The sequence below is a fragment of the Pongo pygmaeus genome, chromosome 8 (assembly GCF_028885625.2).
Source record: "Pongo pygmaeus isolate AG05252 chromosome 8, NHGRI_mPonPyg2-v2.0_pri, whole genome shotgun sequence".
NCBI lineage: Eukaryota > Metazoa > Chordata > Mammalia > Primates > Hominidae > Pongo > Pongo pygmaeus.
In genome coordinates this window covers 79,022,956-79,041,212 of record NC_072381.2, presented here as the reverse complement: position 1 = coordinate 79,041,212, position 18,257 = coordinate 79,022,956, and the positions used below count along the sequence as shown (strand labels likewise).

The 18,257-nt window shown below is 37.5% G+C and overlaps 1 protein-coding gene across 1 annotated transcript in view; it reads left to right on the top strand.

Annotated features, from left to right (window-relative positions):
- The window catches only part of REEP3 (receptor accessory protein 3), a 104,429-nt gene that overhangs the window by 26,730 nt on the left and 59,442 nt on the right, over positions 1–18,257 (top strand). The window lies entirely within an intron of this gene.

Sequence of the window (18,257 nt, the reverse complement as noted above, 5' to 3'; positions counted from 1 at the left end):
TTGTACCATCACACCTTTAGAATTGCATAGGAATCAAGATTGTTCAAATTTAGCCTAAAATGTGAATGGTTGTACATTTAAAGAGAATAAAAATGTATTCTTGAAGATGAGATTACTATTTTAAGAAAAGCTCTTCTACCATTTGCATCAGATAATATTGGGCACACTCACGCTCATGCATAACCTCTTTATTAAGAGTTGGATGCCTCAGCCTTGCAGCTAAAACCTGTGGAATGGAGAATGAGGTCAGAAAAATACCACTACAAAAACTAACAATTCATATTTTAAAAGAAATATCACCAGGGAAGAAGAACACCGAGACAATTCTGTACAAAGAATGCCTATTTTCTTCTAATGTTTCAAAATCTATTTTGACTTTTTTCCCAAGGATGTAACCTAAAGGTAGAGGCTGCCCTGAGTGTCACTTATTGATTGTCATAAGAAGAAGATTTTCATGAGATGGCACTGGAATCCAAGGTAACCAGCCTGTGTTCAGCGGGGACTGGAAGTGATAAGGATAGAAAAGCATCTGTGTTTAGAATGCTCCAATGAGCAATCAGCACTCTCCTGAGATGACCCTTTACTGTTGCTAGGCACTCATTTCTGTTTCTGGAGTGGGTGGCAACATTATGTAATGCTGAACCACATTTCCATTCTCTTTATATATCTTTGGGGAAAGAATTAGAGCTGCCTGAGTTTTTATTTTGTGCTATTAAATCTTTAGAATTGAATAGAAATTGAGATTGTTCAAATTTGGCCTAAAAATTGAATGATGGTACATTTAAAGAAAAAAAAAATCTATTCTTGAACATGTAATTACCATTTAAAGAAAAGCTTTTTTACCATAAGCATCAAAGAACATTAGACACTCCCCTGCATAAGCAGTAGTTTAGGTGCTTAATTTACATAATTCACATCCAGTATAGGGAACTCCTATACCTCTGTTTTATTTCCTCTATTCCCAGAAGTGCCTAATGAGAAACTGATTTTCTTTTATGGATATTTCTGATTGTCCTTTTTTAGAACAAATCTGCTGAAAATTTAAAGACCAGGTTTTAGGTTTTTATTTTCAGCAAAATGAACAAAAATGTAACTGCGATGGGCCCTCCCATTGAAAAAAAAATGCTAGCTAAAATATTTATTTAATTATGCTTTTTCAATGCACCAGTCAGGGACCATTCAGACCATGCATTTTTGTATAAACAAAATGATAATCAAATACTACTTGATAACATGGTCAACCAAAAACTTTAGAACCAATGAATATTGTATAAAGAATATACCGTTGTTAACATGTAAGTTCTCAGAATTGGAAATGTTTGATGGTGATCTCTTGTAAAAGTCAAAATAAGTGACTTTTGAGTTTGTTTGTTTGTTTTTTTTTTTTTTAATGCACCATTGAGTTTATTAAAAAGTACAGCTTACTCAGAGGCCAAAGGCCAAGAAAGGTAAACAGCTAAAGCCACCTTTCACCTAAGGACATTTCCTGAAACCTGATAACCTTGACATTTTGGTTTTCACGTTCTCATGGGGCATGTTGGGCAAAAAGCAACACCAAGGACTGACCCAGTGTAGGTAGTCTAATAGCATAAAGCTAGAAACCAAAGAAATAAAGAACTATGTCTCATTTATTCCATAGAAGGCAGGGGTGTGGAGTGGGGAGAGAGATAAAGAAAGAACAGCCAGGTGTGGTGGCTCACGCCTGTAATCCCGACACTTTCAGAGGCCAAGGCTGGTGGATGACTTGAGCCCAGGAGTTGGAGACCAGCCTGGACAACATAGTGAGACCCCATCTTTACAAAAAATTTGAAAGTTAGCTAGCCATGATGGCCCTCGCCTGTCATCCTAGTTGCTCAGGAGGCTGAGGCAGGAGGATCCCTTGAGCCCAGATTTTGAGGCTGCAATAAGCTATGATGACACCACTGTACTCCAGTTTGGGTGATATTGTCAAAGGGAATAGAAAGAAAAGCTGCTGATGTAAGTAACTGGAAATGATTGGAATCAGTAAGACTGAACTCAAAAAGACTCGTACATGATACTACTGTAGTTGATAAAGTTGTATACCATGAATGTGTATGGTTAGCAATTCTGAAACCACCATATATGTTTACTGGAATTGAACAGTTAAGTAAATATTTCTCATTGTTGGAATGTTAGGGTACAGATAAGAAAGGAGAGGAAGCTAGAATGATCCGTGTGGGGAAGAGGAAAGATGAGGAGGGAAGGAGGCATTCCAGCTAAGAATCATAACCCAGGATTGAAGTAGAAATACAAGAGGCATATCGAGGAAACCATGCTGGAACAGATGGTTTATATAGGGCAGTGCTTTTCAAATTATGTTCTGATGCACTCCCACAGAGGCTGGCCAGCAAGGGGTGAGGAGGCCCGCTAGTGAAGTCTTTAAGTGAGGCAGTGCTGCAGGTGTATTAGAAAGATTGATCTGACAGTGGACACAGAGGAATGTGTTGGGAAACTGTTCAGTAAATCCGATGAGATGGCATGAGCCCAAATGTGTTATTGGCCACGAGTTTGAAAATAAAACAAGAGGATGGATGCATGTATTCTCACCAAGGGAGAACCACCAGGACTGGGTTACAGATGGGAGAAATATTATACCACAGGAAGGAGGTATCAAAGCCCCATCCAGTGATAGAAGTGAAGAATCTCATGTTGGATGTAAATCTGATGGTACTAGGTTGGGAATATGGAAGTTAATACTTTGATTGTATCCAAGTTCTAAAGGGAATTACAAAGGGAATTACAATAATTAGCTTGAATATATCAAATATAACTAGATGGCTTACTATGGGATTATATCTAGTGTCGGCAGTGCGGATGAACACACAGCAGACCTGGGAATTCTTATTTACAACTCAGTTCTTAAGGTTAATTTTCTTAGAAGTCTCTAAATTTCTGAGTCTAGGTAGGGGTGGGGATAAGTTAAACTGAAAAGTCGCAAGTACTGTGGCACAGCCAAAAATCCCATATCCAGAGTCTAGGAGTTGACACTTCTGGTAAGGTAGCATTCACAGGGTAGTATTGTTAAGGATGGCAGAGATTTGGTAAGGATGGAATCCCCAACAGAGGAAGAGTTGGTATTCCTCCTTGGGCCCAATAAGCCATAAACCTAGAGCTCCAGGTTAAGGAAGGATAAGGATGTCAGGGGTAAGGACCTCAGCTAGTATCTTCTATCCTCTCCATCTAAAGAAAATAAATAAGCTATAAATGAACTAAAAAATATATAGAGATACAGGTATTTGCTTGCTTTCAATGTAGGAAAGTCTTAATGCAAAGTTATTTAATACAAGGGTTCACAGATATACAATATATACACTTCAGCAAAATGCATAAAATCAAAAGGTAACAATAACCTATAAAAATAACAATTAACATATAAAACAGACAATTAACATATAAAACTAACACTAGAATCAACAACACTCCAGTAGTACAAGAATAGCTAGTGTCCAGATCTTGGTTTCAAATACCATTTTCCAATAAAAGGAATAAACGCTCCTTAGAGACATGTTGATTCTAGGAATGGGCAGGAAATATACATGATGAGCCTGCAGCATCTTGTAGTGCCAGAAAGTAAAGAAAGTGCTCAAACAAAATAAAAACAATGTAGGTATGTCGTAGGGACACAGGACATTGAGAAAGATCCCAATGACCCAAGGAGATCTGGAACAATTTAAGCAGCAAAATAAAGTAGTGTTGGATTATACCACCCAAAGCATAAAATAAATATCATGAGTCCATACTCATATTAATAAATGAATACAGGAGAATAGGTAAATCTCTCCTGTAGAAGAATCCATATAATTTATGTAGATACTCTGCCCTCAAGGAAATGGAGCATCACTCCCCACTCCTTAAGGCTGTACATAGTGACTTTCTGCCAAAAAAACGTGGTTTGTAAATCTGGGGAGGGGCGCCAGTAACTTTACCTAACATATACTACCTCAGCCACGTCATCTTTGTGATATTCTTCCCAAAAACCCATGTCCTGAGTCTAATCTTGAGAAAAATTTCAGACAAATGTCCCTAATTGAGGGACATTCTAAAAAATACTTAAGTAGCACTCCTCAAAACTATCAAGGCTATCAAAACTCAGGCTTGAGAAACTTTGTGAGGAGCCTAGGGAAACATGATGAGTAAACATGATATGGTAAATGGATGGGATCCCAGATGGGATCCTGGAAAAGAAACGAGACCTTAGGAAAAACCAGGCAAATTTGAATAAAGTATGGACTTCAATTAATAATGATATATTATTATTAGTTTCTTAATTGTGGCAAATGTATCATACCAATGTAAAATTTTAAGAATAAGAGAAATTGGTTGTGGAGTTTATGGGAACTATCTGTACTATCTTCACACTTTTTCTGCAAAACTGTTCTAAAATTAAAATTTTATTTTAAAAGAGTAAGTGGCCAACATTATGGCATTTCTGTCTTAATTATTATATCTCCTAAATAAGGCATTATCTTATATAGTCACAAGACAAATATCACTTAAGAAATACAATATTGGGGCCGGGCGCAGTGGCTCACGCCTGTAATCCCAGCACTTTGGGAGGCCGAGGCGGGTGGATCATGAGGTCAGGAGATCGAGACCATCCTGGCTAACACGGTGAAACCCTGTCTGTACTAAAAATACAAAAAAAAAAAAAAAAAAAAAAAAATTAGCTGAGTGTGGTGGCACATGCCTATAGTTCCAGCTACTCAGGAGGCTGAAGCAGGAGAATGGCATGAACTCAGGAGGCGGAGCCTGCAGTGAGCTCAGATTTTGACCCTGCACTCCAGCCTGGACCACAGAGCAAGACTCCATCTCAAAAAAAAAAAAAAAAAGAAAGAAAGAAATATAACATTGATGAACTATTAATACCTAAAGTAGTTCATATCCAAAATACCCAAGTTGCCCAAGTAGTGCCTTATGTAACTACGTGGTTATTGTTTTTAATACAGAAGCCAATCAAATAGCATTGCATCTTATTGTCATTTCTCTTTTTTTTGCCTAGCAGAACAGTGCCCTCATGATGAGGAATTTTAACACCCCTTCTTTTCAGTTGATAGATGGACTGCCCTTTAATCACTTGTATATGTTTCTTTAGAGAGGAAAAAAGTAGTAAAGTTAGGATTGGTGGAGATTATACCATTTCTCAAGTAGGATCATCCCAGACTGCCTTTGAGTGACATTTCATTAGACACAGGGGGCTTGCTAGTGCCAAGCAGCTAGTCTGCTGGTTTTGTGCTGTAATTACTGATGTCAGAATTAAATTAGGTGGTAGTGTAGTTCTTGTGGCACATGTTTGTTTCTTTTTCTGTCAGGTTGTCCCAGATAGAAATAAAGTTCCCACCTCTCTGATTTTCTTGTTCTAAGAAGGTACTTAGACATTCTCTTTGTCAGTTGACCATCTCAAGAGAACATGGAGAATACTCACAAATGCTTTTACAATGACTTAATTTTTATATTCTGGTTGTTGCTTCTGTAATGTAATTTCTGTTATTGTTCACTTACTTTACAAAATAAGAAGACCAAACCTTTTTTTAAACCCTCATTAATGAAAGACAGTAAACAGGCAGTGTGGCTCTGAGAGGAGGGAGAGCTCACAACATGAAGAGCGAGATTGTTCTAGCTACAGGGAGTGGCATGGGAAAAAATTACTGTGTTGGAGATGCTGGAGGTATTAGAGTGATTTGAATAAATGGAATGAAGGAAATGGTTTAAGAAATATGAAAATAGAATGTTTTGGTTTCCAAATCATCACAAATTTAATTTTAATTAAAAAGCGATAGCAAGTTCACTGATGTATCCGAGTGATAGAAAAACACAGCCCCTTGACATGTAGTATGCCGTCAGTGATACCTGTTATTGTTTAACGGAGACTTAAAAGATTGTTTGAAAGCAAAATATTAAATTCACCTAGTGAAGCGTTTTCGTGCTCATTGGTGAAGTGCCTGTAGGTAACTGTAGCTTAGACTGTACATTAGGTATGAATGTTCTATAGGAGGGCTTGGCCAGAATTTTATATCTGAGTTCAGTTTAGAGAAGTTCACTTTGTGGTCATGTGATACTGAATGAATTGCACAGAATAGGGTAGAATTTGTGTTTATGGCTTTCCTTACTCATCCTCCTTTAATTTGTAGAGACAGATGTATTTCAAGAGAGGAAATTTTTTGCAACGTTTTCGCAATTGTTTGTACATGTTTTTTCTTCACCAGAAGCTTTTTTAAAAAACCTTAGATTGGCCGGGGGCGGTGGCTCACGCCCATTTGTAATCCCAGCACTTTGGGAGGCCGAGGCGGGTGGATCACGAGGTCAGGAGATCGAGACCATCCTGGCTAACACGGTGAAACCCCGTCTCTACTAAAAATACAAAAAATTAGCCGGGCGTGATGGCGGGCGCCTGTAGTCCCAGCTACTTGGGAGGCGGAGGCTGAGGCAGGAGAATGGCGTGAACCCGGGAGGCGGAGCTTGCAGTGAGTGGAGATCACGCCACTGCACTCCAGCCTGGGTGACAGAGCGAGACTCTGTCTCAAAAAAAAAACAACCTTAGATTGCAATTGAACTTTCACGTTATCTGTAAGTCAGTGGGGCTAATGGTAAGTTCGAGTTTTACACATCCTGTGCTTAAGGGGCTAAATAAAGTAAACAACTCCTCTGAGTCAAGAGTTACTCAGGAATCAGGAGTTGGTCAGATGATGAGTAATCATTTGATAGGAATTAAAGGGTGTGATGATTGTTGATTAAAGACATGGATATTCCTTTATGTAGACTTAGTATACAATCAGAAAATGGGTCTCAGATATCTTTTTTTATATGACAGTAGTATACCTGTGGAGTTACAATTGTTTAGAGAACTTCGGAATATTGACATCATTGAACTGTTAATATTGGGGATCTGCTATAAGCTATACATTGTATGAAATACAGATTTTCTTTGGGGGAGAGTTTTTTGGTATAGAGGAAAGAGCACAGGTCTTCAAATTAGAAGTTCTATGTTTTGGCTTTAACACTTGCTAGGTGCTTAATTCATAAGATCATTAATCTCTCTGAGCCTTACTTTTATCATCTGTAGAACTAGAACAATAGCACCTACCTCGCCTATGAATTTTCTATGTGTAATGACAATCAGGATGGAAAAATTGCAACTGGAAAACTGTGGAGCTGCTGTAGATTGTAGGGACCATTGTCTTCTTTCAGCCCTATGAGCCATTCTGTGGTACTCTTCACAGGATGCTGAGTTACTGGAGTGCTTCAAGGGTTTGTAGCCCTTGATTCTACAGTGTACTCTGTTCCAACTTCAGCATTCTTCTAAACATTTTTTTGTTGGGGTCTACCACATCGTAGGCCCTTGTGGTTGTAGTGGGGCGTGGCTAGTGGGGAGAGAGTGAGGAGATGAGGAAGTTTGAGTCTGAGTTGCTGTAGCTTGATTTTTTTTCCCCTCTAGTTTCATCTTTACCTTTCCTTTTAGAATAGAAATTATAGGCTCTGGAGTAAAATTAGAAGTGTAGCTCCAATTTAGCTAAGTTTAGCTCTAACATGAAAATTCTAAGTTTCATAGCTTTTGATGAGTATTATGAAAAACATAAAGTCTTTCAAAGGAATTTCCACTGTCTTTTTCTCTCCTTCATGGTTTTAAACATGGACCTTTGGTTATAGAATTCAGTCAGGATTTGGGGCTGTTGTTGTTTTTTTCCCCATGGGTTTGACTCTTTCTCCTTGTATGGAATTTTCATATTTTTCTTTAAGGTTTAGTCACTTAACCATTGTTTTACTAAATGGGAATTCTCTACTGACAGAGATTTTTAGCAACAAATGTATTTTTCTTAAAATTTGTGTAAGACAAAAATTGCATATTATTTTGGCAGTGATCATGCATGACCTTTGCTACCTGATGGCTGCCGTGGCAGAAAAACTCATGTAGGAGGTTTATCACAGGAAGAATATACACAGGTACCTTGGTTATCAGTAGACTTTGCACTACTTGTAATCATTCAGTTTACTCTTTGTAACTCTGTCTTCTTTTATCATGATGTCTTACATTTATTTTTGCATCTAAGTGAAGGATAGAGCGTGGCAAAAGTCAAGATAACCTATAACGACTTTCACATTACTTTAAAAAATCCAGTTAACCAACGTACTGTACTGACAACATATTGCTTAATCATAATCAGTTTTAATCCAACACCAAAGTAAGCGTAATATTGTCACACATTGGTTTGTTGAAGATGCAGAATTTAGAAATTCAGATCCTTGAGCCCTACTGCCAAAAATCCTCCTTCCCAGTTGATTCTTTTACATAGACAGGTTTGGGAGCTACTGAACCATTTGTAAGGGGTGCTTTTCAAATAATTCTCAAGGGTTTAAAATTCGTCAGAGGATTCTACAATCAATGAAAATAAGTTGTCTTAGGAACCTCTTAACTGCGTTTATCTCTTTATTTATGAAGTTCATAAGAAACATTTCCTCTGGGGGAAAAAATACTACCTTGAAAAAAAACCAGAAAACCATTCTTATAAACTATTTCTGGGATTCCTCATTGAGATTAAGATTCTGAGTTTATTTTATTATTTATTTATTTATTTATTTGAGACAGAGTCTCGCTGTGTCACCCATTGCAACAGAGCTCACTGCAACCTCCGCTTCCCAGGTTTAAGCGATTCTCCTGCTACAGGCGCGGGCCACCATGCCTGACTAATTTTTTTTTTTTTGTATCTTTAGTAGAGACGGGGTTTCACCATGTTGGTCAGGCTGGTCTCAAACTCCTGACCTCAAATGATCCGCCCACCTTGGCCTCCCAAAGTGCTGGGATTACAGGTGTGAGCCACCATGCCTGGCCTATGATTCTATTTTTTAAATTCACTACAGTCTATATTAATATTAGAGAGCTAATACTCAAACAGAATTGGAGTGAACTATTTTAAATGACAGAAAAATTTGCCCTCTCTCTTAATTTTGCATTAAACGATTTTTAAAATTCGTGGGATTTTTGTTTTGTTTTGTTTTGTTTTCTGTTTGCTTGTTTTTTGATCCCAGGGTCAAGCCAGAAAACTTGGTTGTTATAATGGGCTGCCTTTTTGATTTCACTAAATTCTGTGAATTCTCACTATGTATAGTGTTCCATTGTCCTCCCAATAAAAACATACTATAGTTTCCCTTGGCTAAAACCCATGTAGGCAGTGGTGTGCCGGTAATGCTTGACAACTGAGGGAAAGAGGACTGATTCATACAATTTGCTAATTTCTGTGATGTAAAGTACTCCCTACAATAGCCTAGTTCAAGCTCCCAGCGTGACCTCACTGAATGTGGAGCTGGAAAGAAGTGCACACAGCACGCTTAGTATTTCTAGTATTTCCACCATACAGATAGAATAGATGTATATAACTTGAAGAGCATAGTAAAATGTAAAATAATTAGGAATAAATATAATTAGAAAAGAATGAGTTTTTGACTATTTACCTTTGTCTTTAATAAATTTTATATGTATAACTTATTTTACTGTTTGGATACCAAATAAACTGTTTCCATGCTTATCTTTGGGAAATGCCACTGTTTCAAAATGGGAGGTTTTTGCTTAGCGTTTTCTTCCTTATTCTATTTAAATTAATTACCTATGTTAAATTTATGAACAACAAAAAAGAAGCTCTCCGGGTGATTTTGAGGTGTTGCAGGGTTGGGGACCAGTCTTTTCTTGGTTTGCCTGGCACCTTAGAGCTGCATTTTGTGCTTAATTGCACTGACTACTACATTTTAACTATTTATGCTCTGTTATGTTCTTTCAAATGATTTGAGAATTTTTTTTCCAAATTGACATGTTAAATTATAAAGAAAAATAAGAGAATTGAGACTAGAAAATAGCAATCAAAGAAAATAAAAATCTGGTGAGTACAAATAAAAATATGCCAATTCTGAGGACCACAAGTGTTGATACAGTAGAACAACAGATTTGATTCTGAGTTTCCTGGCAACCCGTGGAGGGAAGCAAGGAATAATATAATTCTTTTCAGATGGAAGGAAGGCATCAATTTCTCAAAGAAAGCTAAGCATTGCATTGTACTGAATTTCAGAGTAAATCTCTCACATGAAATTTCATATATAGGGATACTGACTAATAAAATAGTGCCATATTTCTCTACTTCTTATGGATTTTATAGAGCAGATTATTATAATATACTTCAAAAAAATCAAGAATGTAGTATGACTTTCCCCCAAAGGAGACAGGTGTAATAGTTTAGGAATATAACCTAGTAATCAAGTTATAATAACATCACCTAGAGGAATAAAGATTTACAACAATGTTGGCAAAAGATGACAGATAGGTTTACCTAGCTCCTGTCCTTGGTTAGCGTGAGGTTATGGTGCTGTGTTGACAAGGATTCTGAGACCAGGGTCAGCAGAAACAAATGTAGGTAATGCCTAGCAATCTCTGACTTGATCACAAGAATGAGGAGTAGCACAGTTACCTCTGCATCTTTGCCATCCTTACTTCACATCTTATGTAAATTTCATTGGTTTTAGATGGCATCTCTAGTATAAACTGGATTACTAATGGAGTTTATACTCTTCGATAAGAGGCTGGAGGCCAGGCACAGTGGTTCACACCTGCAATCCCAGCACTTTGGGAGGCCAAGGCAGACAGATTGCTTGAGGCCAGGAGTTCGAGCCCAGCCTGGCCAACATGGCAAGACCCCCCTCTCTACAAAAAAAATACAAAAATTAGCCAGGCATGGTGGCGCTTGAACCCAGGAGGCAGAGGTTGTAGTGAGCCAAGATCATGCCACTACGTTCCAGCCTGGGTGACAGAGCAAGACTCTGTCTCAAAAAAAAATAAAAAATAGTTTTAAAAAAGAGGCTGGAGTGTTGTATTTTGTATTGATTTTTGAGAGTGTATATAGTGTGTGTGTGTGTGTGAATTGTGACTAATTCATTCTAATGAGCTTGGGACATGTCTTCCATCATTCCAATTTTTGATCCTCTAGTTTATTTTGTTTGTTTAATATTAGCTATTCTATTTTAGTTTACCTCTAGTCTCATTATTTTTAGTCCCTTAGTCTAATAGTACACTGTAATTACATTTTTGTTGTTGTTGTTTAGAAGCATGATTCTGAAAGCCATGAAATAAGGAGAATTTGGCCCACTAATTCTTGTGTAAGTGTGGTCATGTTACATTTAAGTAATATGTAGATTATCAGCAATAAATTATTTGTTATATTTATTTTTAACAAGCTACAACTTAAATTATTTTGTCATATTAGAGAGGGAATTTGTAATCTAAAGAAAATTTCAGGGGAAAATATAGCTAGTTCAGAAATTAATTATTAACACTACTAACTATGATATTTATGGATTTTTCTCCATTTTAGTAGTGATGTATACACTGCATAATTGTTCTAATCCATACCTTATTACCTTAGAAATACAATTCATTTTTTGAAAATAATGTCTGTTAGCTACTCTTTTACTTTACTTAATTCATCTGTTGACTTTTTTCTTATTTTTTAAAATAGTCCTGAAATGGATATTTTCATACATTCTTGGTAAGAATATGTATAGGTGTTAACCTTCTAAAGAGCACGTTGGCAGAGGACCTTCAAAATTGACCCAGTTATTTCACTTCTAGGAAAATATCATTAGGAAGTAGAGATTTTAAGTGTGAGTTCTGGAGTGAGAGTGCCTGGCTTTGAATGCAGCCGACAGACTTACAAATTATATGACCTTGGGTTAGTTTCTTACCTTTTTAAGCCTCAGTCTTTGCATCTGTAAAATTGGTTTTAAAATAACACCCATCTCTAGTTGTTATTGTGAAAATCAAGTGATATAAGTAAAGTGCTTAACATTGTGGCTCTTATGAAATGTCAATAAATAATTGCTGTTGTTAATAATCGTAGAAAGATTGTTCATAGCATTAGTTAAAATAGAAAACAGGTAGGAAAGGATTTGAATGATTTTCATTCATATAAGGGAATACTATACCACGTAGTTGTTAAATAATATTTTTAAAGAATATTTAAAGACATAAGAAAATGCTGATAATGTAGCATTGAGTGAAACAGAAGGATAAAAATCTCTATATGCTCTAAGATGTTAATTATGTTTTAAACTATCTTCTAATGATGTTATAAAATATTGTTTTTAAAATATGTTAATTATGTTTACATGTAATGATTCTTAAAAATATAGAAAAATCTGGAAAAGAGGGGCTCACTGTTAATAATTCTTAAAACTAGGTAATAGGTATATGGAGATTTATTATATTCATACTATTCTATTTCTACATATTTTTGTTTTTCATAATACTTTTTAAAAAGAATGACAAGAACAGATTAAAAACAGATAAAATCCTTGATATTAGTGCTTTGTAACCTGTTTAAATGTAAATTAACTCTTGACCAGTTTTGTTATTAAACCATTATTTATACTTTTTAATGGTTTCTTAAAGCATTTGAGAGATGTATATCAGACTTGCTTGGTTAAGGATTGTGTCTGAATATCTGTCTAGAAAACAGCTGTTTTAAGTATTTTCCGTATCTGAAAATGATATGAGGACCATCTCCCACTACTGCATTCCCATAAGTGGTTTTATTTTTCATCTTTTAAAATAGTGCAGATTTTTCAACATAGCCAGCGTTCGTACATTTCGAAAGTCAACTTTACATTAGTGGGGGTGAACAGTATCTTATTTTGACAAAATTCCCCCTCTTTAGACGGAAATGAGGCAAAGAGGAAAGGAGTAATTATTTCTTCTTGTCTCTATAACTGAAACAATATTCAATATAAGTGAATTTTACTTGTAGCAAATATTCCCTTTATAAGCCCTCCATTTATCTTGTAGGTGGCCCTGTAAAATATACTTTATTTGATTTTACACACTGTGCTCATGCTTTGGCTTTATGCCCAACCTCCCAGGCTGCAGACATCTACAGTAGACCCCAGTGTTAAAGAAAACAAGCCCCTCAAAACCCTAGAAAATATTACAGTTATTAATAATAAATTCTCAGTAATATTCACATTGGAGCAGTAATAAATTATATTAGTAGTAGCAGTCCTTAAAAATGGTCCCACTATTCACTAAGACATTCAATCTTACCCATGTTCCAGATGACATGATTATTGTTTTCTACTTTCTACTCTTACAAGAAAGAAGTGTTAAGGGTATTCTGTTTATTTGTTTGACTTACTCTCTTTAATACAGAAGTTAAAAAATAAAGGCAAAGCACATATATGTATAGTATCAACTAGCACCAAATCCTTCCTATGTGAGAGAAAATGATCTGCTTTGGAAGCCAGTTACATACATTTAAGAAATATGTCAAGCAATCTAAAAAGAATATGTTAAATGGAAAATGACTAGTCCTGACAAATTCTTCTAAAATGCAAAATAGCGATAATTTAGAAGTTTATTGAGGAAGGGTAGATCTTGAAGAAAAATATGTGTTTTAATTAAGGAAGAAAATAAAGAATGGGAAGAAAGAAGAGGAAGAAAGATAGGGAGGGAGGCAATCCAGGCATGAAGCAGACGCTCCTGGATTGAAGTAGAAATACAAGAGGCATATTGAGGAAACCATGTTGGACCAGATGGTTTATATAAGGCAGTGCTTTTCAAGTTATGTTCTGATGCCACCCCCAGAGGGGCTAGGCAGCAAGGGGTGAGGAGGCCCACTAGTGAAGTCTTTAAGTGAGGCAGTGCTGCAGGTATATTAGAAAAACTGATCTGACAGTGGACACAGAGGAATGTGTTGGGAAACTATTCAGTAAGTCCGATGAGATGGCATGAGCCCAGATGTATTATTGGCCACGAGTTGAAAAATAAAACAAGAGAATGGATGCATGTACTCTCACCAAGGTAGAACCACCAGGAGTAGGTTACAGATGGGAAGAATGTTGTACTGGGGGAAGGAGGTATCAAAGCCCCATCCAGTGAAAGAAGTGAAGAATCCCACATTGAATGTAAATCTGATGGTACTAGATTGTATGGGAATACAGAAGATAATACTTTGATTGTATCCAAGTTCTAAAGGGAAATACAAAGTGAATTAAAATAATTAGCTTGAATATGTAAAACATAACTTTGGGATTATATCTAGTGTCAGCAGTGTGGATGAACACACAGCAGATCTGGGAATTGTGTTCTTGTTTACACTCTTGTTAGTTGTTTCCTTAGATGTCTCTAAACTGAAAAGCTCCTGTGTGGTGGAGGAGTGGTGGAGGTGCTAAGTTAAATTGAAAAGCCCCAAGCTTTGTGGCACAGCTAAAAATCCTGTATCCAGAGCCTGGGGGTTGGCAGTTTAGTGAAGTCGCTTTCATGGGTAATATTGTTAAATAAGGCAGAGATTTTTTTTTTTAGAGACGGAGTCTTACTCTGTCGCCCAGGCTGGAGTGCCAGTGGCACGATCTCGGCTCACTGCAGGCTCCACCTCCCAGGTTCCAGCGATTCTCCTACCTCAGCCTCCTGGGTAGCTGGGATTACAGGCACACATCACCACGCCTGCTAATTTTTGTATTTTTAGTAGAGACAGGGTTTCCCCACGTTGGCCAAGCTGATCTCGAACTCCTGACCTCAGGTAATCCATCCCCCTCAGCCTCCCAAGGTGCTGGGATTACAGGCATGAGCCACTGTGCCCGGCCTTAAGGCAGAGATTGTTAATGATGTGGCTTCTAGTTGATAAGTATAAAATCCCCAGCAAGAGAAGACTTGGTGTTCTTCCTGTGACTTGTTGACATAAGCCCCAAACCGATGGATAAGGAAGCCACCAGGCATGTACTGCCCTCTGCAGCAATCAGTCAATCAATTGGTAAACAAACTAACTATAAATGAACTAAAAATATGGAGAGATGTAAATATTTGCTCCAGTGTAAGAAAGACTTATGTAAATGCAAACACTTATTTACTCTAACGGTTCACAAATATATATGTGTTATGGGCTGAATTCTGTCTCCCCAAACTTCATATATTGAAGTCCTAACCCCTGCGCATCAGAATGTGACTACGTTTGGAGTTAAGTTATTTAAAGGTGTGATTAAGTTCAAGTACGGTCTTTAGAGAGGGCCTTAATCCAGTATGATTGGCTTCCTTCTAAGAAGAGATTAGGCCACACACACAAACTGAGGGGCAATTATGTGAGGACACAGCTAGAAGGCTACAAGCCAAGGAAAGAGGCCTCAGAAGAAACCAAATCTGCCAGCGTTTTGATCTTGGGCTTCTAGCCTCCAGGACTGTGAGAAAGCAAATCTCTGTAGTTGAAGCCACCCAGTCTGTGGTATTTTGTCAGGGTAGCCCTAGCAAACTAATACAATATGCATGCGTTTCTGCAAAATTTGTAAATTAAAACAAAAGATAATAACCTACGAAAATACTGATTAACATATAAAATAGACAAAGAAGGACCTAGAATCAACAACATTCCAGTAGCAATGAGCACACTTAGCTCCCAGATCTTGGTTTCAAATACTGTTCTCCAGTAAAAGGAACTGGGGCTCCTTGGAGAAATAGCTGATTCTAGGAATGGGGCAGGAGATACAGTAGTCCCCCTTTATCAGAGGAGAATATGTTCCAAGATTCCTGGTGGATGCCTGAAACCATGGTTAGCACCAAAGCCTATATATACTATGTTTTTTTAATCTGATAACCAAAACAGCTGCTAAGAATAAGCGACTACAGGGCAGGTAATGTATACAGCATGGATACACTGAACAAAGGGATGATTTGTTATTTGTAGAGAATAACTCCCCACTCAAGCATGGGCTGTGCATGGTGACTTCTTTCCAAATGATATAGTACTAAAAAGTGGACAAAAAAGAGTAACAGCAAAATCTGACAAAGCCCTACTTCAGCATGGTGGTCAAGATTAACAGCAGTGATAAGTCATGTTGATAGACTGTGTCCTTGATATAATGTGATAAGAATTGCATTTGACCTCTGTGGTTTTCCTCCCGAAAACCCATATCTCACTCTAATCATGATTAGAGTGAATAGAGAAGTATCGTACAACATACTTGACCAGCACTCCTGAAAACTGTCAAGGTGATAAAAAACAAAGTCTGAGAAATTTACAGCCAAAAAAGCTAAGAGAGCAGCTGAGTGTAATGTGCTATCCTAGAACAGAGAAAGGAGACTAGGTAAAAACTAAGGAAACCTAAATAAAGTATAAAGTTTAATTCATAAACAAAAATCAGCTCTGGTACATTAATTGTAATGAGTGTACCATGCCAATATAAGATGTTAATAATAGGGGAAACTGGGTATGGAGTATATGGGAACTATCTGTACTATCTTTCCAACTTTTCTGTAAAATATTCTCAAAAAATGGCCATTTAAAACAACAGAAAACAAATAGACAAAAAGTTATCGTATACTCATCAAAAGGCTAGTAAGCACTTGAAAAAATTTCAAATTTACTGGTATTCAGAAACACACATTAGGCCGGATGCTGTGGCTTGTGCCTGTAATCCCAGCACTTTGGGAGGCTAAGGCAGGCAGATTGCTTGAGGTCAGGAGTTCGAGACCAGCCTGGGCAACATGGCGAAACCCCGTCTCTACTAAAAATACAAAAATTGGCGAGACATGGTAGCACATGCCTGTAATCCCAGCTACTCGGGAGGCTGAGGCATGAGAATTGCTTGAACCTGGGAGACGGAGGCTGCAGTGAGCCGATGTCACACCACTGCACTCTAGTCTGGGCGACGGCGAGACCCTGTCTCAGAAAAAAAAAAAAGAAATGCACATTAAAATAGCTATAAGGTTATTGTTTTTCTCCTGTTTAGCTTGCAATTTTTTTTTTTTTCCTAACGATGATACCTATGATCGGCAATGTAAAGGAATGTAAAATGGATCAGCCTTTCTGGAGGGCATTTTGGTAATAGGTAAAAATATGTGTACCCCTTGAAGCAGCAACATCACAACCAAGAAGTGAACATCGGTGATGACAAAGTTTTTCACAGTGTTGTGTAGAATAGTAAAACCTCAGAAATTAATCAAAAGATTGTAAGCATGGAATTGTTTACATAAAGTAAAGGAACGTCAATGTGTGATGCAATGCAGACATTGAGAATAATACTGGCAGGGCGTGGTGGCTCATGCCTATAATCCCAGCACTTTGGGAGGCCAAGTCAGGTGGATCATTTGAGGTAAGGAGTTTGAGACCAGCCTGGCCAACATGGTGAACCCTGTCTCTACTAAAAATACAAAAAAAATTAGCTGGGCATAGTGGCACACACCTGTAATCCCAGCTACTCAGGAGCCTGAGGCAGGAGAATCGCTTGTCCCCAGGAGGCAGAGGCTGCAGTGAGCTGAGATCGCACCACTACACTCCGGCCTGGGTGGCAGAGCAACATTCCGTCTCAATCAATTGGTCAATCAATAAATAAAAATACTGTAGGATAACATTTGAGGACAAAAACTTGTATGCCATATTATGTGAAAACATCCATTGTAAACTGTGTATACTGTGTCGTGAGATTTCTGTGTCTATCTTTTCATTATTCATTTGTACATATCTCTTGGACCTGGGATTTGGTGATCTTTACAAATGGCATTAAATTAAGTCCTATTCGTGATTTAAAGTCAATTTATAAATGCTTAAAGAAAGTTATTTTAATGCATATTATAGTTAATGTATCAAGAATTGCCTTACACCTCTGTCACAATTAGAACCCAGTGCTTCTAACTAGTGGAGTGAAGGACCAAGTTTTCATTACCACAAATTGTGTATGTGTATGTTTATGTCTTAGGTATACTACACGTGGATAAATAGTGGGATTTGTGTGCAATAAGATGTTGCCTGTGATTATGTCGACTGGTATGGTTGGAGCAATTTTTATTTTATTCTTGGTGATTTCCTACATTTTCTAAATGTTGTTCAAGGAATCACAGAATATTTTTTGCAATGAGATAAAAAGTTTTAGAAGTCAATTTTTTCAAAAAATAAAGTTTTTATTTTCATGAAACTGCTATCTAAATATTTAAATCATCTTTTTTTTTTTTTTTTTTTGAGATAGAGTCTTGCTCTGTCACCCAGGCTGGAGTGCAGTGGCACGATCTCGGCTCACTGCAAGCTCTGTCCCCCGGGTTCACGCCATTCTCCTGCCTCAGCCTCCCCAGCAGCTGGGACTACAGGCACACCTGCCACGCCCGGCTAATTTTTTTGTATTTTTAGTAGAGATGGGGTTTCACTGTGTTAGCCTGGATGGTCTTGATCTCCTGACCTCGTGATCCACCTGCCTCGACCTCCCAAAGTGCTGGGATTACAGGCATG